At 51.0% G+C, this 24,723-nt stretch overlaps 4 non-coding genes across 4 annotated transcripts; 3 read left to right on the forward strand and 1 right to left on the reverse strand.

Moving 5' to 3' along the window:
* The first annotated feature begins 6,417 nt into the window (after positions 1 to 6,417).
* trnat-cgu (transfer RNA threonine (anticodon CGU)) lies at positions 6,418 to 6,490 on the forward strand. Its single transcript has one exon. It is a non-coding gene; the product is annotated as a tRNA-Thr (tRNA).
* A 6,121-nt stretch (positions 6,491 to 12,611) lies between these two features.
* trnat-ugu (transfer RNA threonine (anticodon UGU)) lies at positions 12,612 to 12,684 on the forward strand. Its single transcript has one exon. It is a non-coding gene; the product is annotated as a tRNA-Thr (tRNA).
* Positions 12,685 to 19,515: 6,831 nt separating this feature from the next.
* On the forward strand, positions 19,516 to 19,588 carry trnat-cgu (transfer RNA threonine (anticodon CGU)). The gene has a single exon. It is a non-coding gene; the product is annotated as a tRNA-Thr (tRNA).
* A 2,691-nt stretch (positions 19,589 to 22,279) lies between these two features.
* trnat-agu (transfer RNA threonine (anticodon AGU)) lies at positions 22,280 to 22,352 on the reverse strand. Its single transcript has one exon. It is a non-coding gene; the product is annotated as a tRNA-Thr (tRNA).
* Between the last annotated feature and the right edge of the window lie 2,371 nt (positions 22,353 to 24,723).

The raw sequence follows: 24,723 nt of genomic DNA on the forward strand, positions 1-24,723 counted from the left end.
AAAATAGAGTATGAGAGGAAGCTTGCAGGCAACATAAAAGCTTCAAAAAAGAGTAGTGATGACAAACATCAATCTCTTGCAGTCAGATTCAGGTGAATTTATAATGGGGAACAAAGAAATGGCGGACCAGTTAAACAAATACTTTGGTTCTGTCTTCACGAAGGAAGACACAAATAAGTTTCTGGAAGTACTAGGGGACTGGGGCAGGGGGGGGGCCAGTGAGAAGGGGGAACTGAAGGATATCCGTATTAGGTGGGAACTTGTGTTCGGGAAATTGATGGGATTGAAGGCTGATAAATCCCCAGGGCCTGATAGCCTGCATCCCAGAGTACTTAAGGAAGTGGCCCTCAAAATAGTGGATGCATTGGTGATCATTTTCCAACAGTCTATCGACTCTGGATCAGTTCCTATGGACTGGAGGGTAACTAATGTTATGCCGCTGTTTAAAAAAGGAGGGAGAGAGAAAGCGGGTAATTATAGACCGGTTAGCCTGACATCGGTAGTGGGGAAAATGATGGAATCAATTATTAAACATGAAAAAGCAGCACATTTGGAAAGCAGTGACAGGATCGATCCAAGTCAGCATGGGTTTATGAAAGGGAAATCATGCCAGACAAATCTTCTCGAATTTTTTGAGGATGTAACTCGTAGAGTGGACAAGGGAGAACCAGTGGATGTGGTGTATTTGGACTTTCAAAAGGCTTTTGACAATGTTCCACACAAGAGATTAGTGTGCAAAATTAAAGCACATGTTATTGGGGGTAATGTACTGACGTGGATAGAGAACTGGTTGGCAGACAGGAAGCAAAGAATCGGGATAAACGGGTCGTTTTCAGAATGGCAGGCAGTGACTAGTGGGGTGCCGCAGGGCTCAGTGCTGGGACCCCAGCTATTTACAATATACATTAATGATTTGGATGAGGGAATTGAGTGTAATATCTCCAACTGGGTGGCAGTGTGAGCTGTGGGGAGGACACTAAAAGTGTGTAGGGTGACTTGGACAGGTTAGGTGAGTGGGCAAATGCATGGCAGATGCAGTATAATGTGGGTAAATGTGAGGTTATCTACTTTGGTGGCAAAAACATGAAGGCGAATATTATCTGAATGGCGGCAGATTAGGAAAAGAGGAGGTGCAACGAGACCTGGGTGTCATGGTACATCAGTCATTGAAAGTTGGCATGCAGGTACAGCATTTTTCTCTGCCCTCCCCATCACTGTTATGTTCAGAATAAATCCACGGGACCGTATCGTAAGCTGAAACTATTGTGACCTTGGTCTCTTTATTGAGACCCCAGAGTGGGGAAGCAGCATGGTGGATCACCTTATGTACCTGCTTGTCCCAGGGTGCACAAGTGACCCTTAGGCCTCCCACAGGTGTGCCCCCTAGTGGCAAGTCTGACATATTGGTGAGGTTTAGGTGCATACATAACATCACTCCCCCCCCCGCCCCCTCCAAAGGCTTATGTACCAGTTATTTGCAAGTTGAGGCGATATGACGCCCTGTGTCCCCGGGTCGATCACCTGATTTGAATTCCTGGCCTGGGTGAGTTGGTCGGAACGTTGCTGCCCGGCCGAGTGCCTGGTGTGATGGGACAGACGTGGCCAGGTCCTTTCACAATGGTGGCCTGCTTATCGATAGTTTGCAGTCTGGTCTGGTCCAAACGCTTTCTGCGTTTGCTCAGTACATGGTTTCACAACCAAACACTCCATTTTCATCACACACACTCACACACTCCATTCCCCTCTTTGTCTCACACAGTGCTCTCGGCCCCATCTGGGGGCCCTGAATATTGTCCACGTCACTTATTCTGATGTGGTGTGGAGGGGGGCCGTACGATCATGGTGCATTCTCTGCTGATAGCAGACGGAAGGCTCGGTCCTGAGCGACTCTGTCCGGTGACTGCGTAGCAACCCGGGACAGCCGGGGTCTGTAGGGAGTCTACCGCGACACGTGTGGAGCTCGGCTTGGTGATCTGGGCTGCCCGCTGCGGACTATTGTCGCTGACCCTAAGGCCTGGAGAGCCCAGGATGGGCCGATACGGCCCTGAGACTTTCAGTGGTAGCGGGAGGCCGTGTGGTCCCCCGTGGATCCTGGGACGTAGTACGGAGGTTCCCGCACCACCGACTGTGTGTAGCCTCCCTGCCTTTCTTTGTAACACGTTGCAGGGTTTGCCCCACAGGGGGGGGGGCAATCTGATGGGATGAGCATTACGTCTTTGCGACGGATGAGCTGCAACACTCCCGTCTGGCGGTTCGCCGTGAGCAGGCGGTAATGTGGTAACACATCACTTGCGACAAGTACTTTGTCAGATACATATACGACCGGTTGTTGTTTGCCCGCTACTTTGGCTTGTTTTAACGTACCCCCGACCCCATATGATAGTACACCATTGGCCGCGAAAGAACGCTCACATGGGTTCCACAGTGCAAACAACTTATTGGAACATAGTGGGTTCCTGGCCTTCTCAGCGGCCCCCCCCCTTTACCTTTGCCCCAAACCCAGTGGCCTTCCTCGCTGGCCAACACATGCCTCTGTTCCGTTGCGGCCACATCCCGTGGTCTGGACGTTTCTCTCGACCCGTGGTCTGGACGCTTCTCTCGACTGCCGCCATCTTCCTCCCCAGGGATTCCCGCCTCTGGCGTCGGGAAGACACATTCGGATGGTTTCGGCCGGAGCCCCACTCCGCTTGGTCGACCTGGAGCCTCTTCCGTCGCCGCCAAGAGGTCGTCGGCTTCGGGTGCTGGGTACCCTCCGTCTGTAACCGCTGCTCGGTTGATCTTCGCCTCCTGGTGGTCGCGATGAGCGGCCTGTGCCTCGGGGGTCTGCAAATGGATCTGCACTTCGACGCCTGGTTCAGCTGAAGGTGGGGGGCTTGCTCAGCCTTTGAGCAAGGGGAGAGGTTGTTCGCCAGAGAAGGTACACAGAGGTCTTCCCAGTTCCATCGAATCTTCCCCATCCACCTTCTACCAAGCAGCATTGGCCCATCACCTGAAACAATCCACAGAGGTAAATCGCGCACCGCTCCCTCATGGGATACCCTTATGCCCGCACTACCAATAACTGGTCTCAGTTCCTTGGTGTAGGTGCCCAGCTTTGCCTGAATCGGGATCAGCTTGGGTCATTGTGCTCTGTCGCCCCCCCCCACAGCCTCTCGAATGCCTTCTGGCTCATTATTGATTGACTCGCCCCCGTGTCTAGTTCCATGGAGACTGGAGTACCGTTAGGTCCAACTTTTCACATTATCGGAGGGCTTTTGGTGGTGAAGGTGTGTACCCCATGTACTTCCCCTTCAGCCTCAGGTTGAGTTGCCTCTCCTGCTCGTTCAGCGTGACCCTCGCTGGATCGATGGTCCTCTCCTGACTCTGCCACGTGGTGAGTCACAGACCGTTTGCACATTCGCTGGAGGTGCCCCATTGTTCCACGGCCCTTGCACACACAGGGCTTGAATCGACATTGATGGGCTCGATGGCTGACCCCAGCAGGGCCAACATGGTGCTAATGGATACGCATTCACGGCCCACGGCGGACTCTGAGTCACTCGAGGCCTAGGTCTGGCCTCTGCGGTCATGTGGGCCCTGTCCTGTGCCGTTCTGCCTGCTGAATACATTATTTTATGCACAGTACTTGCCGGTGAGCTTCGAATCTGTTTCGTGTTATCGCTCGTGGATATGAAGGCCTGGGCTGTCGTGATGGCCTTGTCAGATAGAAACATAGAAACAGAGAAAATAGGTGCAGGAGTAGGCCATTCGGCCCTTCGAGCCTGCACCACCATTCAATAAGATCATGGCTGAACATTCACCTCAGTACCCCTTTCCTGCTTTCTCTCCATACCCCTTGATCCCTTTAGCCTTAAGGGCCATAACTAACTCCCTCTTGAATATATCCAATGAACTGGCCTCAACAACTCTCTGCGGCAGGGAATTCCACAGGTTAACAACTCTCTGAGTGAAGAAGTTTCTCATCATCTCGGTCCTAAATGGCCTACCCCTTATCCTTAGACTGTGTCCCCTGGTTCTGGACTTCCCCAACATCGGGAACATTCTTCCCGCATCTAACCTGTCCCGTCCCGTCAGAATCTTATACGTTTCTATGAGATTCCCTTTCATCCTTCTAAACTCCAGTGAATATAATGGTCCAGTTTATCCAGTCTCTCCTCATATGTCAGTCCTGCCATCCCGGGAATCAGTCTGGTGAACCTTCGCTGCACTCCCTCAATAGCAAGAACGTCCTTCCTCAGATTAGGAGACCAAAACTGAACACAATATTCCAGGTGAGGCCTCACCAAGGCCCTGTACAACTGCAGTAAGACCTCCCTGCTCCTATACTCAAATCCCCTCGCTATGAAGGCCAACATACCATTTGCCTTCTTCACCGCCTGCTGTACCTGCATGCCAACTTTCAATGTCTGATGTACCATGACACCCAGGTCTCGTTGCACCTCCCCTTTTCCTGATCTATCACCATTCAGATAATATTCTGCCTTCCTGTTTTTGCCTCCAAAGTGGATAACCTCACATTTATCCACATTATACTGCATCTGCCATGCATTTGCCCACTCACCTAACCTGTCCAAGTCACCCTGCAGCCTCTTAGCGTCCCCCTCACAGCTCACACCGCCACCCAGTTTAGTGTCATCTGCAAACTTGGAGATATTACATTCAATTCCTGCATCTAAATCATTGATGTATATTGTAAATAGCTGGGGTCCCAGCACTGAGCCCTGCGGCACTCCACTAGTCACTGCCTCCCATTCCGAAAAGGACCCGTTTATCCCGGGATCCGGCAGACAGCAGCTTGCGAAGGATGACCTCGTGACCGATTCCGAGCACGAAACCGTTCGGCAACATTTCCCGCAAAGATCCCGCAAAAACCGTACTGCCCCGCAAGGAATCTTCTGGCCCTGGGAGCGCCGGTGGGTGTAAAAGTGATACCTGGCCTTTAAGGTGCTCTCCTTCGGCTTGAGGCGTTCCCACACCAGCACACACAGCTCTGTGTAAGTCTTCTCCTCTGGTTTGACCGGTGCCAGCAGGTTTTTGAGCAGGCCGTATATCGGAGACCCACATACGGTGAGGAGAATCGCCCTGGTCTTGATCGCCCTCTCTCAGCCTCGTCCTGTTCATTGGCGACGTAGTACCGGTCGGGACGCTCAACGAAGGCTTCCCAAATCATCACCCTCAACAAATCCCTCAACAAGACCAACGGCAGCCATTACCGTGTGAAGGTTGGTGATCCGTTACTCGTCGCCAGTGAGTGATGTTCAGAATAAATCCACAGGACTGTATTGCAAGCTCAAACTGTGGTGACCTTGTGCTCTTTATTCAGACTCCAGGGTGGGGAAGCAGTATGGTGAGTCACCTTATATACCTGCTTGTCCCAGGGTGTACAGGTGACCATTGGGTCTCCCACAGGTGTGCCCCCTAGTGGCAAGTCTTACATATTGGTGACGTTTACATGTGTACACAACAATCACGACCCGTTCCACATCTTTTTATTCCTCTCTCACTTTCCCGCTATCTCGCTTTCCCCGTCTCTCACTCATTCCCCTCTCCCCCTTTCCCCTCCCTCGCCTCACCCTCTTCCCGTCCCACTCTCTCCCCTTCCGACTCTGCCTTTCCACTCTCCCTCTCCCTCCTCCTTCTCCGCTCCCTTTCCTCCCCTCCCTCCTCTCTCTCTCTCCTTTCCCTTTCCTTTCAGATTCTCCCCTTCTCCCTCTCTCCCCTTCCCCTTTCTCTATCCCCTTCCTCGCTCTCTCACTCCTTCCCCTCTCTCTCTCACTCCTTCCCCATCACTCCTCTTAACATCTCTTTCACCTTCCCCCCCCTCTCTCTCCCCTTCCTACTCTTTCCCCTCCCCTCTCTTGCTCTCCCCTTCCCCGTCTCTTTCCCCTTCCCACTCTTTCCCCTCCCCCTCTTGCTCTCCCCTTCCCCCTCTCTCTCTCCCCTTCCCCTCTCGCTCACTCCTTCCCCTCTCCCTTTTCATTTTCTCCCCTCCTCTCTCTCTCCTCCCTCTCCTTCTCCCTCCCCTCCACAGTCTCCACTCCCCTCCATCCTCCCTTTCATTCCTTCGCTCTCGCTCTCCACTTTCCCATCAGACTCTCCCCCTCCCCATCTCTCCAATCCCCCCCCTCTCTTCCCTTCTCCCTCTCTCTCCCCTTCCCCCGCTACACCCTCCCCCCTCGAGGGACCGAGTGAGAAGGTGAGAGACAGAAAGAAAGAGACAGAGCCAGAGTGTGACTGAGTTGCCTTGGGATGTTTTACTACGTGAAAGACCCGATATATCGATGTTGAGAGGCGAATATTGAAGAGACGGAGGCAGGAGTCTGGGGGATGAGACACAATCTGAGCGTTTCACTGACCCCTCCTCATTCTTCAAACACACAGCACTAACTGGGGAATGACCCACAGCCCAGGGCAGGTGGCTCCATAGCTCAGGGGTTAGAGCACTGGTCTCGTAAACCAGGGGTCGTGGGTTCAAATCTCACTGGGGTCTACTCAATTTTGGCTTCTGTTACTGAATTGACCGTCAATCGGCGACAGGCCGACACCATCAACAGGAACGACTCACTCCGCACTTTACAATCTGCCCACAGTACTTTCACTTCCCACCCCCAGTCTGTATCCCACCTTTTCCACATCCAGTCTCAGAGACACCGATATATCATCGACTCATAGAAACTTACAGCACGGAAGGAGACCATTTCGGCCCATCGTGTCCGCACCAGCCGACCAAGAGCTATCTGCTGGGCAGGGCCACATAGTCCGCATGTCCCAGTCACGAGACTCCCCAAAGCAAGCGCTCTACTCGGAACACCTTCACGGCAAGCGAGCCAAAGGTGGGCAGAGGGAACACTCTCAAAGCCTCCCTGATAAAGTGCAACATCCCCACCGACACCTGGGAGTCCCAGGCCAAAGACCAGTCCGCCCGGAGTGGAGGAAGTGCATCCGGGAGGGCGCTGAGCACCTCGAGTCTCGTCGCCGAGAGCGTGCAGAAACCAAGCGCAGGCAGCGGAAGGAGCGTGCGGCAAACCAGTCCCACCCTCCCCTTCCCTCAACGTCTATCTGTCCCACCTGTGACAGGGACTGTGGTTCTCGTATTGGGACTGTTCAGTCACCTCAGGACTCATGTTTAGAGTGGGAGCAAGTCTTCCTCGATTCCGAGGGACTGCCTATGATGATGATATGATCCCAGCCTGATCCCACTTTCCAGCTCTCGGTCCGTAGCCCTGTAGCTTACGGCACTTCAAGTGCACATCCAAGTATCTTTTAAATGTGGTGAGGGTTTCTGCCTCTACCACCCTTTCAGGCCGTGAGTTCCAGACCCCCACCACCCTCTGGGTGAAGGAATGGAGGTCTCCCCTCAGCCTCCTCTGTTCCAAAGAAAACAACCCCAGCCGATCCAATCTTTCCTCATCGCTAAAATTCTCCAGTCCCGCCAACATCCTGGTAAATCTCCTCTGCACCCTCTCCAGTGCAATCACATCCTTCCTGCGATATCCTGACATTTCCCAGTTCCTGCCTTCGCTGGTTTTAGGCTCAAGATGTGGCAATGGACACAAGATGACCCAGTTGGGATTTTCCACAAATAATGAATCCCACGGCCACATCTGTTTGACCCTCGGAGGGCACGCTGTAAATTCACCAAATTTATTAAATGCACACCTTACCCCTGCCCTGTGGTTACGCTCGAACTGCACACAACACTTGTTAGGCCACAGCTGGAGTACTGCGTGCAGTTCTGGTCACCACATTACAGGAAGGATGTGATTGCACTGGAGAGGGTGCAGAGGGGATTTACCAGGATGTTGTCGGGACTGGAAAACTTTAGCCATGAGGAAAGATTGGATAGGCTGCAGTTGTTTTCCTGGGAACAGAGGAGGCTGAGGGGAGATTTAATTGAGGTGTATAAAATTATGAGGGGCCTGGATAGAGTGGATAGGAAGGACCTATTTCCCCTTAGCAGAGAGTTCAATAACCAGGGGGCACAGATTTAAAGTAATTGGGGGGAGGTTTAGTGGGGATTTGAGGGGAAATGTCTTCACCCAGAGGGTGGTGGGGGTCTGGAACTCACGGCCTGAAAGGGTGGTAGAGGCAGAAACCCTCACCACATTTGAAAAGTACTTGGATGTACACTTGAAGTGTCGTATCCTACAGGGCTACGGACCGAGAGCTGGAAAGTGGGATTAGGCTGGGTAGCTCTTGGTCGGCCGGTGTGGACACGATGGGCCGAATGGCCTCCTCCCGTGCTGTAAATGTTTATGATTCTCTGATTCTCTCTCTCACTCCTTCCCACATTCTACCCGACGTAAACTAGAGGTGATCCAAAACTCGGCTGCCCCATGTCCTAACTCGCACCGAGTCCCACTCACCCATCACCCCCTGTGCTCACTGCCCCCGTGTCCTAACTCGCACTGAGTCCCACTCACCCATCACCCCCTGTGCTCGCTGCCCCATGTCATAACTCGCACCCAGTCCCACTCACCCATCACCCCCTGTGCTCACTGCCCCCGTGTCCTAACTCACACCAAGTCCCGCTCACACATCACCCCCTGTGCTCACTGCCCCCGTGTCCTAACTCGCACCAAGTCCCGCTCACACATCACCCCCTGTGCTCGCTGCCCCGTGTCCTAACTCGCACCAAGTCCCACTCACCCATCACCCGCTGTGCTCACTGCCCCCGTGTCCTAACTCGCACTGAGTCCCGCTCACCCATCACCCCCACCGTGCTTGCTGCCCCCGTGTCCTAACTCGCACCGAATCCCACTCACCCATCACCCCCTGTGCTCACTGCCCCGTGTCCTAACTCGCACCGAGTTCCACTCACCCATCACCCCCTGTGCTCACTGCCCCGTGTCCTAACTCGCACCGAGTCCCACTCACCCATCACCCCCTGTGCTCGCTGACCTACATTGGCTCCCGGTTAAGCACCACCTCGATTTCAAAATTCTCATCCTTGTTATCAAATCCCTCCATGGCCCATGGCCCTCCATTTTTCTGTAATCTCTTCCAGCCCTAACACCTCTCCCTATCTCTGTAACCTCCTCCAGCCCCTACACCCCTCCCTATCTCTGTAACCTCCTCCAGCCCCTACACCTCTCCTTATCTCTGTAATCTCCTCCAGCCCCTCCACGCCTCCCTATCTCTGTAAACTCCTCCAGCCCCTCCACACCTCCCTATCTTTGTAATCTCCTCCAGCCCCTCCACGCCTCCCTATCTCTGTAACCTCCTCCAGCCCCTACACCCCTCCCTATCTCTGTAATCTCCTCCAGCCCCACAACCCCCCGAGATGTCTGCACTCCTCTAATTCTGCCCTCCTGACCATCCCTGATTATAATCGCTCCACCATCGGTGGCCGTGCCTTCTGTTGCCTGGGCCCCAAGCTCTGGAACTCCCTCCCTCTACCTCTCTTTCCTCCTTCAAGACGCTCCTTAAAACCGACCTCTTGTCACCTGCCCGAATATCTCCTTTTGTGGCTCGGTGTCAAATTTTTATCCCATAATCCTCCTGTGGAGCACCTTGGGACGTTTCACTACGTTAAAGGCGCTATATAAATATACATTATTGTTGTTGGGAGGGGGCTGGGACCCACGGCTGGATTACCTGAGGCAGCGTCCTCTCTCTCACTCCTTCCCCTCACTCTCCCTGTCCCTCTCTCTAGCCATCTCCCTCACTCACTCCTTCTCTCTCTCACTCCTTCCCCTCACTCTCCCCGTCCCTCTCTCTAGCCATCTCCCTCACTCACTCCTTCTCTCTCTCACTCCTTCCCCTATCTCTCCCCTTCCCTCACTCTCTTTTCACGCTCCCTTTCCACCTCTTTCGCTCCCCTTCGCCCTCTCTCTCCCTTTCCTCCATTCTCCCTCGCCCCTTCCCTCGCTATCTATCCCCTTCATCCCCCTCTCTCCCATTCCCCTCCATCACTTTCCCCTTTCCCCTCTCCCTCACCCGTTCCCTCTCTCTTTTCTCCCCATTTTCTCCTCTCTCGCCCCTTCCCCCTCACACTCCCCTTCCCCCTCGCACTCCCCTTCTCCTCTCTCTCTCTCTCTCCTTCCCCTTCTCTCCCCTTCCCCTCTCTCTCCCCTTCCCTCACTCACTTCCCCCTTTTCCCTCCCTCCTGTCTCCCTCCTTTCCCTTTCCTTTCAGGTTCTCCCCCTCTCTCTCCCCTTCCCCTCTCTGCCCTCCAGATATCTCACATTCCTTCCCCCTCTCTCCCCTTAACATCTCTTTACCCTTCCTCCCTCCCTCTCCCCTGCCCCTCCCAGTCTCCCCTTCTCCCCACTCTCTCAGTCCTTCCCCACTCTCTCCCCTTCCACTCTCTCCTCCGCCCTGTCTCCCTATCCCCTTCCCCTCCCACTCTCTCTCACTTCTTCCACTCTCTCTCTCTCCCCTTTCCCTCTCTCTCCCCTTCCCCTCTCTCTCCCCTTCGCCACTCTCTCCCCTTCCCCCTCTCTCTCACTCCTTCCACTCTCTCTTTTCCCTTTCCCTCTCTTTCCTGCTCCTTCCCCTGTCTTTCCCATAGCAGGTGGCTCCATAGCTCAGGGGTTAGAGCACTGGTCTAATAAACCAGCGGTCGTGGGTTCAAATCTCAGTAGGGCTCACTCAAAATTAGCTCAGTATTTAAATTCACCCTCAATTAACAAGGAATTTAATTATAAATGTTAAACAGCTCCAATACTGTCCCTGGAACAACAGGCTCCCCTCTCCTCCTTGTTGTGTCTCTTACACACTCTCTCCCTTTTCCCTGTCTCTTACTCATTTCCCTCTCCTCTCTTGCCACACTCTGTATCCTCTCCCCTTCCCCCTCTCTCACACTTCTTTCGACATTCTGCCCAATATAAACTATGGGTGATCCAAAACTCGGCTGCTCTGTGTCCTAACTCGCACCGAGTCCCGCTCACCCATCACCCCCTGTGCTCACTGCCCCGTGTCCTAACTCGCACCGAGTCCCGCTCACCCATCACCCCCTGTGCTCACTGCCCCGTGTCCTAACTCACACCCAGTCCCACTCACCCATCACCCCCTGTGCTCACTGCCCCGTGTCCTAACTCGCACCGAGTCCCACTCACCCATCACCCCCTGTGCTCACTGCCCCGTGTCCTAACTCGCACCGAGTCCCGCTCACCCATTACCCCCTGTGCTCCCTGCCCCGTGTCCTAACTCACACCCAGTCCCACTCACCCATCACCCACTGTGCTCGGTGACCTATATTGGCTTCCGGTTAAGCAACGCCTCGATTTCAAAATTCTCATCCTTGTTTACAAATCCCTCCATGGCCCTCGCCCCTCCCTATCTCTGTAATCTCCTCCAGCCCCTACACCCCTCCCTATCTCTAACCTCTCCCAGCCCCAACACCCCTCCCTCTCTCTGTAACCTCCTCCAGCCCCGACACCCCTCCCTATCTCTGTAACCTCCTCCAGCCCCACAACCCCCCGAGATGTCTGCACTCCTCTAATTCTGCCCTCCTGACCATGCCTGATTATAATCGCTCCACCATCGGTGGCCGTGCCTTCTGTTGCCTGGGCCCCAAGCTCTGGAACTCCCTCCCTAAACCTCTCGACCTCTCTTTCCTCCTTCAAGACATTCCTTAAAACCTCCCTCCGTCCCCTGCGCTAATTTCTACTTTTCTGGCTCGGTGTCAAATTTTTATCCCATAATCCTCCTGTGGAGCACCTTGGGACGTTTCACTACGTTAAAGGCGCTATATAAATATACATTATTGTTGGTGTTCCCTCTGTCTCTCCTCTTCCCCGTCTCTCTCTCACTCCTTCCCCTCACTCTCCACTTCCCTCTCTCTCACTCCTTCCTCTCACTCTCCCCGTCTCTCTCTCTCACTCCTTCCCCTCACTCTCCTCTTCCCTCTCTCTCACTCCTTCCCCTCACTCTCCCCTTTCCTCTCTCTCTCACTCCTTCCCCTCACTCTCCCCTTCCCTCTCTCTCACTACTTCTCCTCACTCTCCCCTTCCCTCTCTCTCATTCCTTCCCCTTACTCTCCCCTTCCCTCTCTCTCACTCATTCCCCTCACTCTCCCCTTCCCACTCTCTCACTCCTTCCCCTCACTCTCCCCTTCCCTCTCTCTTCCTCTAATAGAGCCCCACCTAGTGACCTATCGATGTAATACCAACTAATGACACACTCATCTCTCTCTCCATCTCCCTCTCTCTCTCTCTCTCCCCTTTCCCCTCTCACTCGCTCCTTTCCTCTCCCTGTCCCTTTCCCCCTCTTTCTCCACTCCCCCACTCTCCGCTCCTCTCTCTCCACTCACTCCTCAATCTCTCTCCTCCCTCTCTCTCTCTCCTTTCCCTTCTGACTTTCCCCTTGCCCCTCTCTGACCCCTTCCGGCTCGAGACACAGTGAGCGACAGAGAGAAAGTGATAGAGAGACAGAGAGAGAGAGACAGAGACAGAGAGAGAAAGAGAGATTGAGGCAGAGTATGACTGAGTTGCCTTGGGATGTTTTACTACGTGAAAGACCCGATATATCGATGTTGAGAGGCGAATATTGAAGAGACAGAGGCAGGAGTCTGGGGGATGAGACACAATCTGAGCGTTTCACTGACCCCTCCTCATTCTTCAAACACACAGCACTAACTGGGGAATGACCCACAGCCCATGGCAGGTGGCTCCATAGCTCAGGGGTTAGAGCACTAGTCTTGTAAACCAGGGGTTGTGGGTTCAAATCTCACTGGGGCCTTTTCTAAATTAGCTCAGTATTTAAATTCACTGTCAATTAACAAGAGCTTTAATTATAAATATTAAACAACTCCGAGACCAACCCTGGAACAACAGGCTCCCTCACTGTCTCTCCATCTGCCTTTGCCATTTTACATCTTTTTACCCCTCTCTCCCTTTTCCGCTATCTCACTGTGATATAGTCACAGAGCACAAGCACACACAGCTTCCAACATGTTAGGCTACTCTCTCGGAAGCCTCCGGAAATCTGCCTGGTTCTGTTTATTATTAACTATGCAGTTGCAGTACACAATACGTCCACATCCACAGAGTGGAGCTATAAACATTACAAGCTTACAGACATTACACTTCTCCCTCCTCAATGAAGAAGTTATTATAACAAACATCATACATAATTTTCATGTTTATACATAACACAGGATATAAACTTAATCTTTTTTCCATATTTACAAATTTAACTTTACCACTTGTTTTCTGTTTCGAAGAGGATTCCTTCCTTCTCGAACAGAACCTTCCAAACATGGTGTCGATTTCACACTCATTCGAGGCTCATCCTGAAGAACGTTTTCCTCACGGAATTTCCTTGATTTTCATTTGAACTCACTCTAACGTCAGGCTCTTTGTTTTCCTGACTCGGACTCAGACTTTCATTCTGATTCTCTCCTGGATTTGTTTCCAGTACATTGGATTTAGGATTTGCTACTGGTGTATCAAAACTATCTGATGAGTCAGAAATAATTGAATCATTCCAACCTTCAACTCCTTCCATGTCTGTCGGTAAAATATGATCAATATGAACAAACCTAACCTGTCCATTATCAAACATCCTTACCAAATATGTGCGAGGACCACATATCTTCACCACTCTTCCTGGTAACCACTTTAACCATTTATGGTGATGGTTCTTCACTCTCACCTTCTGGTTTAATTTCACACTTCTCTCTTTTACTCTACCTCTATCATGATTCTCTTTCTGTCTTAATTGTATCTTTTCTACAGACTGTGCCAAATTTGGCTTTAACAACGAGAATCTGGTTCATGGCTGTCGTTTGAGAAACAACTCTGCTGGTGTTCTACCAGTAGTTGTATGAGGAGTATTTCAATATGTAATCAAAAAATTAACCAATTTGTGATCCAATGACAACTGTCATTTCCTTGGATTGGGTCTAACATTTGTTTTATGAGGGCACGTTTTACAATTTGTACAGTGTGCTCTGCTGCACCATTCGAAGCAGGATGGTATGGTGGAACCTTGGTATGTTTCACACCATTTTTGCTCGTGAATTGTGCAAATTCTTCTGAACGAAATTGTGGTCCATTATCTGAAACAATTTCTTCAGCGAAGCCAAATGAAGAAAATAATTTTCGTAAAATGTCCACTGTTTTACTTGTTGTTATTTTCCACATTGGAAACACTTCAACCCACTTCGAATGGCTATCAATCACAATGAACAATTGTTGTCCTTCTAACTCAGCAAAATCAATATGTAGCCTTTGCCACACCCTGGGAGTGGGTGCATTCCTAATTGCGTCCAATTTTTCCATGGTTGGATGTAAACCATCTTTGTCTACTCTGTACCCTAAGTACTCAACTGAGTTTTTAAATAACTCACACTTACGAGCAGACACTCACACTCTGTGCTTCTCTAGCCGTTTGAGGACTTCATTCAATGTTTTAGTAATGGGTCGATAAGGAGGAGGAACTGAGGGAAATCCTTAATAGTCGGGAAATTGTGTTGGGGAAATTGATGGGATTGAAGGCCGATAAGGGCCTGATGGACTGCATCCCAGAGTACTTAAGGAGGTGGCCTTGGAAATAGCGGATGCATTGACAGTCATTTTCCAACATTCCATAGAATCTAGATCAGTTCCTATGGAGTGGAGGGTAGCCAATGTAACCCCACTTTTTAAAAAAGGAGGGAGAGAGAAAACAGGGAATTATAGACCGGTCAGCCTGACATCGGTAGTAGGTAAAATGGTGGAATCAATTATCAAGGATGTCATAGCAGCGCACTTGGAAAGAGGTGACATGATAGGTCCAAGTCAGCATGGATTTGTGAAAGGGAGATCATGCTTGACAAATCTTCTGGAATTTTTTGAGGATGTTTCCAGTAGAGTGGACAAGGGAGAACCAGTTGATGTGGTGTATTTGGACTTTCAGAAGGCTTTCGACAAGGTCCCACACAAGAGATTCATGTGCAAAGTTAAAGCACATGGGATTGGGGGTAGTGTGCTGACGTGGATTGAGAACTGGTTGTCAGACAGGAAGCAAAGAGTAGGAGTAAATGGGGACTTTTCAGAATGGCAGGCAGTGACTAGTGGGGTACCGCAAGGTTCTGTGTGGGGCCCCAGCTGTTTACATTATACATTAATGATTTAGACGAAGGGATTAAATGTAGTATCTCCAAATTTGCGGATGACACTGAGTTGGGTGGCAGTGTGAGCTGCGAGGAGGATGCTATGAGGCTGCAGAGTGACTTGGATAGGTTAGGTGAGTGGGCTAGTGCATGGCAGATGAAGTATAATGTGGATAAATGTGAGGTTATCCACTTTGGTGGTAAAAACAGAGAGACAGGCTATTATCTGAATGGTGACAGATTAGGAAAAGGGAAGGTGCAACGAGACCTGGGTGTCATGGTACATCAGTCATTGAAGGTTGGCATGCAGGTACAGCAGGCGGTTAAGAAAGCAAATGGCATGTTGGCCTTCATAGCGAGAGGATTTGAGTACAGGGACAGGGAGGTGTTACTACAGTTGTACAGGGCCTTGGTGAGGCCGCACCTGGAGTATTGTGTACAGTTTTGGTCTCCTTACTTGAGGAAGGACATTTTTGCTATTGAGGGAGTGCAGCGAAGGTTCACTAGACTGATTCCCGGGATGGCGGGACTGACATATCAATAAAGATTGGATCAACTGGGCTTGTATTTACTGGAGTTCAAAAGAATGAGAGGAGATCTCATAGAAATGTTTAAAATTCTGATGGGACTGGACATGCTAGATGCAGGAAGAATGTTCCCAATGTTGGGGAAGTCCGGAACCAGGGGTCACAGTCTGAGGATAAGGGGTAAGCCATTTAGGACCGAGATGAGGAGAAACACCTTCACCCAGAGAGTGGTGAACCTGTGGAATTCTCTACCACAGAAAGTTGTTGAGGCCAATTCACTAAATATATTCAAAAAGGAGTTAGATGTAGTCCTTACTAGTAGGGGGATCAAGGGGTATGGCGAGAAAGCAGGAATGGGGTACTGAAGTTGCATGTTCAGTCATGAACTCATTGAATGGTGGTGCAGGCTCGAAGGGCCGAATGGCCTACTCCTGCACCTATTTTCTATGTTTCTATGTTTCTGTATTATTATGAATTTGCCTATTTGATGCTGAAATTAGTATGTCATCTAAATAACATACTACCCCTTCAATACCTTGCAAAATCTGGTTCATTACCCCTTGGAATATGGCAGGGGCAGAAGACACTCCAAACGGTAACCTATTTAATTGATATAGGCCTAGATGAGTATTTATAGTCAAGCATGAATTGGACTCCTCATCTAGTTCAAGCTGTAAGTAGGCATTCGTAAGATCCAGTTTTGAGAAGATCTGACCACCTGTCAGTGTTGTGAACAAATCTTCTATATTCAGCAATGTATTGGGGACATTACCCTCTAGATCCTGGTTTACGGTTACCTTATAATCACCAGACAATCTTACCTTACCATCGGACTTAGGTACAACAACAATGGGTGTAGCCCAATATACATCAATCTATCTTCCAAATTATGTTCTCAGTCTCTAGTCTTTTGAGTTCTTGCTTAACTTTCTCCTTGAGTGCATATGGTACGGAACGTGGCTTGTAATTAAACTGATCTAGCGTCCTTCTGTACCCTGACACTCACCTTGAAACCTTGGATCGGACTGCCCATTTCACAGAACACCTTCGGATACTGCTTGATAACCTCATCCGTTGATGAAAATCTCACTTCCACACAGAAAATCTTACTCCAATCCAGCTTCAGTGAGCTCAACCAATTTCTTCCTAGTAAGGCAGGCTTGTCTGCTTTCACTACTATTGGAGGAAAGCTCTGAGATTGATCCTTGTATTTTACTGGTACGGTGATACGACCTACCACAGGAATTTTCTCTCCCGAGTAGCCTCGCAGCTCGATCTTGGATGTCTCCAGTTGGAAATCACGCAATTTGTCGATGTACTACACTCATGGATGTACCCATGTCAATTTCCATTGGTACCTTGAATCCCGTAACATCTATGTGGCTTTAGATGCTTGCCGGATCGCTGTCCGTTAACCTCGTGCTTCTGATGACATGTAACTCGAACATCACCTCGTCCTGTTGTTGTTCTTCCATGCTATGTAGTCCCTTGGGATTTCTATCATAGCTTTGAACGCTGGGCTCATAGCTTTAAAAACTGGTTTGCCCTTCAGTCGGTATGCCTTTGCAAGATGCCCAGTCTTCCTGCAGAAGAAACACTCTGCCTTCACGTATGGACAACTTTGAGCAATGTGTTGTCCCAGGCACCTATAGCATGACTTCGACACTCTGTTAGAATTTGCAGTTTCTGAGACTTTGGGCCCCCACCATCTTTTACTTTGAACCTGCAGGTGATTTACCTCGGTTGACTGACGACTGTAATTATTATTTCATTCTCGGGAATATTGTTCGGCCATGCCCATCGACCTCGCTGTCTGACAAGCAATCTCAAAAGTCAAGTCATCCGTCGTCAATAACTTCCTTCTGATCGCATCATTTTTCACCCCACAAACAAAACAATCCCGTAATGCTCGGTTTTGAAAGTTTCCAAAATTACAGTGTATCGATAGCTTTTTTAATGCTACGATGTAATCACTGATACTCTCATCAGCCTTTTGATTCCGAATCCCGAAACGATAGCTTTCAGCAATTTCTAACGGGTTATAGTGCTGCTCCAGCTTCGTTAAAATCTCTTTAAGTGTTGTGTCCTATGGCTCGTCAGGCACAAGCAGATTTACAAGTGTTTTGTATAATGTCAGACCTGCCTCCGATAAGAAGATCGCTTTCTTCCCCTCCACGACTCTCTCTCCCCTTCCCCCTGTCTCTCACTTCTTCCCACATTCTACCCAACATAAACTCGAGGTGATCCAAAACTCAGCTGCTCCGTGTCCTAACTCACACCAAGTCCCGCTCACCCATCACCCCATGTGCTCGCTGCTCCGTGTCCTAACTCGCACTCAGTCCCGCTCACCCATCACCCCCTGTGCTCACTGCTCCGTGTCCTAACTCACACCAAGTCCCGCTCACCCATCACCCCGTGTGCTCGCTGACCCGTGTCCTAACTCGCACCGAGTCCCGCTCACCCATCACCCCCTGTGCTCGCTGACCCGTGTCCTAACTCGCACCGAGTCCCGCACACCCATCACCCCCTGTGCTCGCTGCCCCGTGTCCTAACTCGTACTGAGTCCCGCTCACCCATCACCCCCTGTGCTCGCTGCCCCCGTGTCCTAACTCGCACCGAGTCCCACTCACCCATCACCCCCTGTGCTCACTGACTCCCTCCCTAAACCTCTCCCCTCTCTACCTCTCTTTCCTTCTGCAAGACACTCCTTAAAACCAATCTCTTCACCTGCGCTAATTTCTACTTTTGTGGTTCGGTGTCAAATTTGTATCCCATAATCCTCCTGTGGAGCACCTTGGGACGTTTCACTACGTTAAAGGCGCTATATAAATATACATTATTGTTGGTGTTCCCTCTGTCTCTCCTCTTCCCCGTCTCTCTCTCACTCCTGCCCCTCACTCTCCCCTTCCCTCTCTCTCACTCCTTCTCCTCTCTCTCCCCTTCCCTCTCTCTCACTCCTTCCCCTCACTCTCCCCTTCCCTCTCTCTCACTCCTTCCCCTCGCTCTCCCCTTCCCTCTCTCTCACTCCTTCCCCTCACTCTCCCCTTCCCTCTCTCTCACTCCTTCCCCTCACTCTCCCCTTCTCTCTCTCTCACTCCCTACCCTCACTCTCCCCTTCCCTCTCTCTCACTCCTTCCCCTCACTCTCTCCTTCCCGCTCTCTCACTCCTTCCCTTCACTCTCCCCTTCCCTCTCTCTCACTCCTTCCCCTCACTCTCCCCTTCCCTCTCTCTCACTCCTTCCCCTCACTCTCCCTTCCCTCTCTCTCACTCCTTCCCCTCTCTCTCCCCTTCCCTCTCTCTCACTCATTCCACTCACTCTCCCCTTCCCTCTCTCTCACTCATTCCCCTCACTCTCCCCTTCCCTCTCTCTTCCTCTAATAGAGCCCCACCAAGTGGACTGTTGATGTAATAACCACTACTGACACGCTCCTCTCTCTCTCCATCTCTCTCTCTCTCTCTCTCTATCTCCCCTTCCCACTCTCACTCTCTCCTTCCCTCTCCCTGTCCCTTTCCCCCGCTTTCTCCACTCCCCACTCTCCGCTCCTCTCTCTCCACTCACTCCTCAGTCTCTCTCCTCCCTCTCTCGCTCTCTCCTTTCCCTTCTGACTTTCCCCTTCCCCCTCTCTAACCCCTTCCGGCTCGAGAGACAGTGAGCGACAGAGAGAAAGTGATAGAGAGACAGAGGGAGTGAGAAAGAGAGACAGAGAGAGACAGAGAGAAAGTGATAGAGAGAGAGAGACAGAGAGATTGGGACAGAGTGTGACTGAGTTGCCTTGGGATGTTTTACTACGTGAAAGACCCGATATATCGATGTTGAGAGGCGAATATTGAAGAGACGGAGGCAGGAGTCTGGGGGATGAGACACAATCTGAGCGTTTCACTGACCCCTCCTCATTCTTCAAACACACAGCACTAACTGGGGAATGACCCACAGCCCCAGGGCAGGTGGTTCCATAGCTCAGGGGTTAGAGCACTAGTCTCGTAAACCAGGGGTCGTGGGTTCAAATCTCACTGGGGCCTACTCAAAATTAGCTCAGTATTTACATTCACCGTCAATTAACAAGGGCTTTAATTATAAATATTAAATTAGTTCCTGGAACAAAAGCTTATCGTCTCTTGCACTCTCTCTCTCTCTTCCCCATTCGATATCTTTTTCCCACTATCTCGCTTTCACCGTCTCTCACTCATTCCCCTCTTGTCCTTTCCTCTCCCTCTCCCTCTCCCCTTCTCCTATCTACTCTCATTCTTTTTTCACTCCTTATCCTCTCTCTCCTTCCTCCTCTATCTTCCCTCTCTCTCCCCTTCCCCTCCGACTCCCCTTCTCCTCCCTTTCTCCCCATTCCCCTCTCTCTTCCTCCCTGCCTCACCTTCCCTCTCTCACTCCATCCACTCTCTCTCCCCTTTCCCCTTTCTCTCCCCTTCCCCACTCTCTCCCCTTCCCTTCCCCCTCTCTCATCCCCCTCTCTTTCCCCACCTCCGTCTCTCCCCTTCCCTCTCTCTCACTCCTTCCCTATCCCTCTCTCTCTCCCCTTCCCCCTCTCTCGCACTCCTTCCACTCTCTCTTTTCCCTTCCCCTCTCTTTCCTGCTCCTTCCCCTGTCTTTCCCAGAGCAGGTGGCTCCATAGCTCAGGGGTTAGAGCACTGGTGGCCTGCTTGTCGATAGTTTGCAGTCTGGTCTGGTCCAAACGCTTTCTGCGTTTGCTCAGTACATGGTTTCACAACCAAACACTCCATTTTCATCACACACACACACACACTCCATTCCCCTCTTTGTCTCACACAGTGCTCTCGGCCCCATCTGGGGGCCCTGAATATTGTCCACGTCACTTATTCTGATGTGGTGTGGAGGGGGGCCGTACGATCATGGTGCATTCTCTGCTGATAGCAGGCGGAAGGCTCGGTCCTGAGCGACTCTGTCCGGTGACTGCGTAGCAACCCGGGACAGCCGGGGTCTGTAGGAAGTCTACCGCGACACGTGTGGTGCTCGGCTTGGTGATCTGGGCTGCCCGCTGCGGACTATTGTCGCTGACCCTAAGGCCTGGAGAGCCCAGGATGGGCCGATACGGCCCTGAGACTTTCAGTGGTAGCGGGAGGCCGTGTGGTCCCCCGTGGATCCTGGGACGTAGTACGGAGGTTCCCGCAACACCGACTGTGTGTAGCCTCCCTGCCTTTCTTTGTAACACGTTGCAGGGTTTGCCCCACAGGGGGGGGGGGCAATCTGATGGGATGAGCATTACGTCTTTGCGACGGATAAGCTGCAACACTCCCGTCTGGCGGTTCGCCGTGAGCAGGCGGTAATGTGATAACACATCACTTGCTACAAGTACTTTGTCAGATACATATACGACTGGTTGGTGTTTGCCCGCTACTTTGGCTTGTTTTAACGTACCCCCGACCCCATATGATAGTACACCATTGGCCGCGAAAGAACGCTCACATGGGTTCCACAGTGCAAACAACTTATTGGAACATAGTGGGGTCCTGGCCTTCTCAGCGGCCCCCCCCTTTACCTTTGCCCCAAACCCAGTGGCCTTCCTCGCTGGCCAACACATGCCTCTGTTCCGTAGCGGCCACATCCCGTGGTCTGGACGTTTCTCTCGACCCGTGGTCTGGACGCTTCTCTCGACTGCCGCCATCTTCCTCCCCAGGGTTTCCCGCCTCTGGCGTCGGGAAGACACATTCGGATGGTTTCGGCCGGAGCCCCGCTCCGCTTGGTCGACCTGGAGCCTCTTCCGTCGCCGCCAAGAGGTCGTCGGCTTCGGGTGCTGGGTACCCCCGTCTGTAACCGCTGCTCGGTTGATCTTCGCCTCCTGGTGGTCGCGACGAGCGGCCTGTGCCTCGGGGGTCTGCAAATGGATCTGCACTTCTCCCCCCTTCCCCCTCTCCCCCCTTCCCCCTCTCTCTCCCCCCTTCTCCCTCTCTCCCCTTCCCCCTCTCTCCCCTTCCCCCTCTCTCCCCTTCCCCCTCTCTCCCCTTCCCCCTCTCTCCCCTTCCCCCTCTCTCCCCTCCCCCCACTCTCCTCTCACTCCTTCAGGAGCAGGCCATTGGGAAAAGCATAATTGGGTCAGGCAGAGTCAGCATGGATTTATGAAGGGGAAGTCATATTTGACTAAGTTGCTGGAATTCTTTGAGGATGTAACCAACAAGGTGGATCAAGGGGAACTCATTTTAAGAGTGGAAGCAAGTCTTCCTCGATTCCGAGGGACTGCCTCTTGCAATGTCTGTCAGCTTGTAATGTTTGTAGCTCCACATTGAGGATGTGGATGTATTGTGTACTGCAAGTGCAGAGTTAATAATAAACAGAATTCGGCGGGTTTCCGGAGACTTCCGAGAGAGCTGCGCGCCATGTTAGGAAGCTGTGTGTGCTGTGCCCTGTGAATATATCACACCTATGCTGATGATGTTAGAGACAAAGAGTGAGAGAGAAAGAGAAAGTCAGGTTGAGAGATTGAGTGAGAAGGAAAAAGAGTAATGGAGAGGCAGAATCCCATTTGGCCCATCGTATCCACGCCGGCCGGCCAAGAGCAACCCAGCCTCATCCCACTTTCCAGCTCGAGGTCTGTGTGTTCCAGCACTTCAAGTTCTTTTTAAATGTGGTCATCTTTTAACGTGGACAAAAAGGTTCCAGGGTCAGTCTGGGAGCTGTTTAATATTTATAGTTAAAGCTCCTGTTAATTGACAATGAATTTAAATTATGATGCAATTTTGAGTCAGCCCCAGTGAGATTTGAACCCACGACCCCTGGTTTACTAGACCAGTGCTCTAACCCCTGAGCTATGGAGCCACCTGCTCTGGGATGTGGGTCATTCCCCAGTTAGTGCTGTGTGTTTGAAGAATGAGGAGGGGTCAGTGAAACGCTCAGATTGTGTCTCATCCCCCAGACTCCTGCCTCCGTCTCTTCAATATTCACTTCTCAACATCGATATATCGGGTCTTTCACGTAGTAAAACATCCCAAGGCAACTCAGTCACAATCTGCCTCATTCTCTCTGTCTCTCTGTCTCTGGCTCTCTCTCTCACTCCTGCTCCTATTTCTTGTGTTGTTATGATTGTTCAGGGATGAATCACCCAGTCTCAGAGCCACCCGTATATAACCCGATATTTCACACTTCCTGCTTTATTCCCAGGATGTGATGAAGGGTAAAATGAACCAGTTGGGGTTTTTACCCATAATGCATCCCTCAGCGATGTGTTTGACCCCTGATAGATAGATGGATAGATAGATAGATAGATAGATCGATAGACAGACAGATAGATAGATAGACAGATAGATAGACAGATAGATAGATAGATAGAGAGATAGATAGATAGATAGATAGATAGATAGACAGACAGATAGATAGACAGACAGATAGATAGATAGATAGATAGATAGATAGATAGATCGATAGACAGACAGATAGATAGATAGACAGATAGATAGACAGATAGATAGATAGATAGAGAGATAGATAGATAGATAGATAGATAGATAGACAGACAGACAGATAGATAGATAGATAGATAGATAGACAGACAGACAGATAGATAGAAAGATAGATAGATAGATAGACAGATAGATAGATAGATAGACAGATAGATAGATAGATAGATCGATAGATAGATAGACAGACAGACAGACAGACAGACAGACAGACAGACAGACAGACAGACAGACAGATAGAACAAAACAGAGATTGATACACAGCACTAACTGGGGAATGACCCACATGCCAAAACAGGTAGCTCCAAAGCTCAGGGGTTAAAGCCCTGGTTTGGTAAACCAGGGATTGTGAGTTTAAATCTCAGTGGGGCCTACTCAAAATTAGCTCAGTATTTAAACTCACTGTCAATTAACAAGAGTCTTAATAATAAATATTAAACAGCTCTGCAACCAACCCAGAAACAACAGATTCCTATTTGCCCCCTTCACCAATCTTTCTCACTCCTTTATTCTTCTCTCTATCTCTCCGCTTCTGCCTTTCCCTTCATTCTCACTTTCTATTTCCCCCCCTCTCATTGCCAGTCGCTCTGTCTCTCTCTCTGCCCTTTTCGTCTCTCTCTCTCTCTTTCTGTCTCTCTCTGTCTCTGCCATTCGGCCCCTCGAGCCTGTTAGAGAGGGTGCAGAAAATATTTACCAGCATTTGTAGGATCTTGCGGAGACATCGTTGGTGGTATTTCTCCAGCGACTTGAGCTGTCCACTGTACATGGTCCATGTCTCTGAGCCATACAGGAGGGCGGCTATTACTACAGCCCTGTAGACCATGAGCTGGGTGGTAGGTTTGAGGGCCTGGTCTTCAAACACTCTTTTCCTCAGGCGGCCGAAGGCTGCACTGGTGCACTGGAGGCGGTGTTGGATCTGGTGGTCAATGTCTGCTCTTGTTGATAGGAGGCTCCCGAGGTTTGGGAAATGGTCCACGTTGTCCAGGGCCACGCGTGGATCTTGATGACTGGGGGGCAGTGCTGTGCGGTGAGGACAGGTTGGTGGAGGACCTTTGTCTCACGGATGTTTAGTGTAAGGCCCGAGCTCTCGTACGCCTCAGTAAATACGTTGACTATATCCTGGAGTTCAGCCTCTGAATGTGCGCAGATTCAGGTGTCGTCCGCGTACTGTAGCTCGACGACAGAGGTTGTGGTGGTCTTGGTGATCATCGATTCCATTCATGCCGCTTCAAAGGATACATTTGCAAGGGCTGTGTAACAATGGGACACCTCCAACGTATGTGCAGGTGAGCTGCAAACCCTGCTAATCCTGCAAACCATCATGTTGCAGAGGACGACAGATCCACGGCGGAACACGATGAACCAGAGCCTCAGTCCGAGGAGGCAGAGGCTCCAAATCTTTCTCTGCCCTCCCCATCTACACAACCTGTTCTACATTTTTATCTTGTTTTCCCCATCTCTCACTCATTCCCCTCTCTCACCCTCTGCCTTCTCCCCTTTCGCCTCCCTCTCTCTCTCCCCTTCCCGCTCTTACACACTCGTTACCCTCTCTCTCGCTCCTTCCCCCCTCTCTCTCACTCCTTCACTTTTCTCTCTCCCTTTCCTCTCTCCTCTTCTCGTCTCTCTGACACACTCTCTCCCCTTCCAAATCCCTCTCTCCCTTCCCCATCACGACCCGTTCTACATCTTTTCACCCCTCTCTCCCTTTCCCGCTATCTCGTTTTCCCCGTCTC

Source organism: Pristiophorus japonicus, unplaced genomic scaffold, assembly GCF_044704955.1.
Source record: "Pristiophorus japonicus isolate sPriJap1 unplaced genomic scaffold, sPriJap1.hap1 HAP1_SCAFFOLD_750, whole genome shotgun sequence".
Lineage (NCBI taxonomy): Eukaryota > Metazoa > Chordata > Chondrichthyes > Pristiophoridae > Pristiophorus > Pristiophorus japonicus.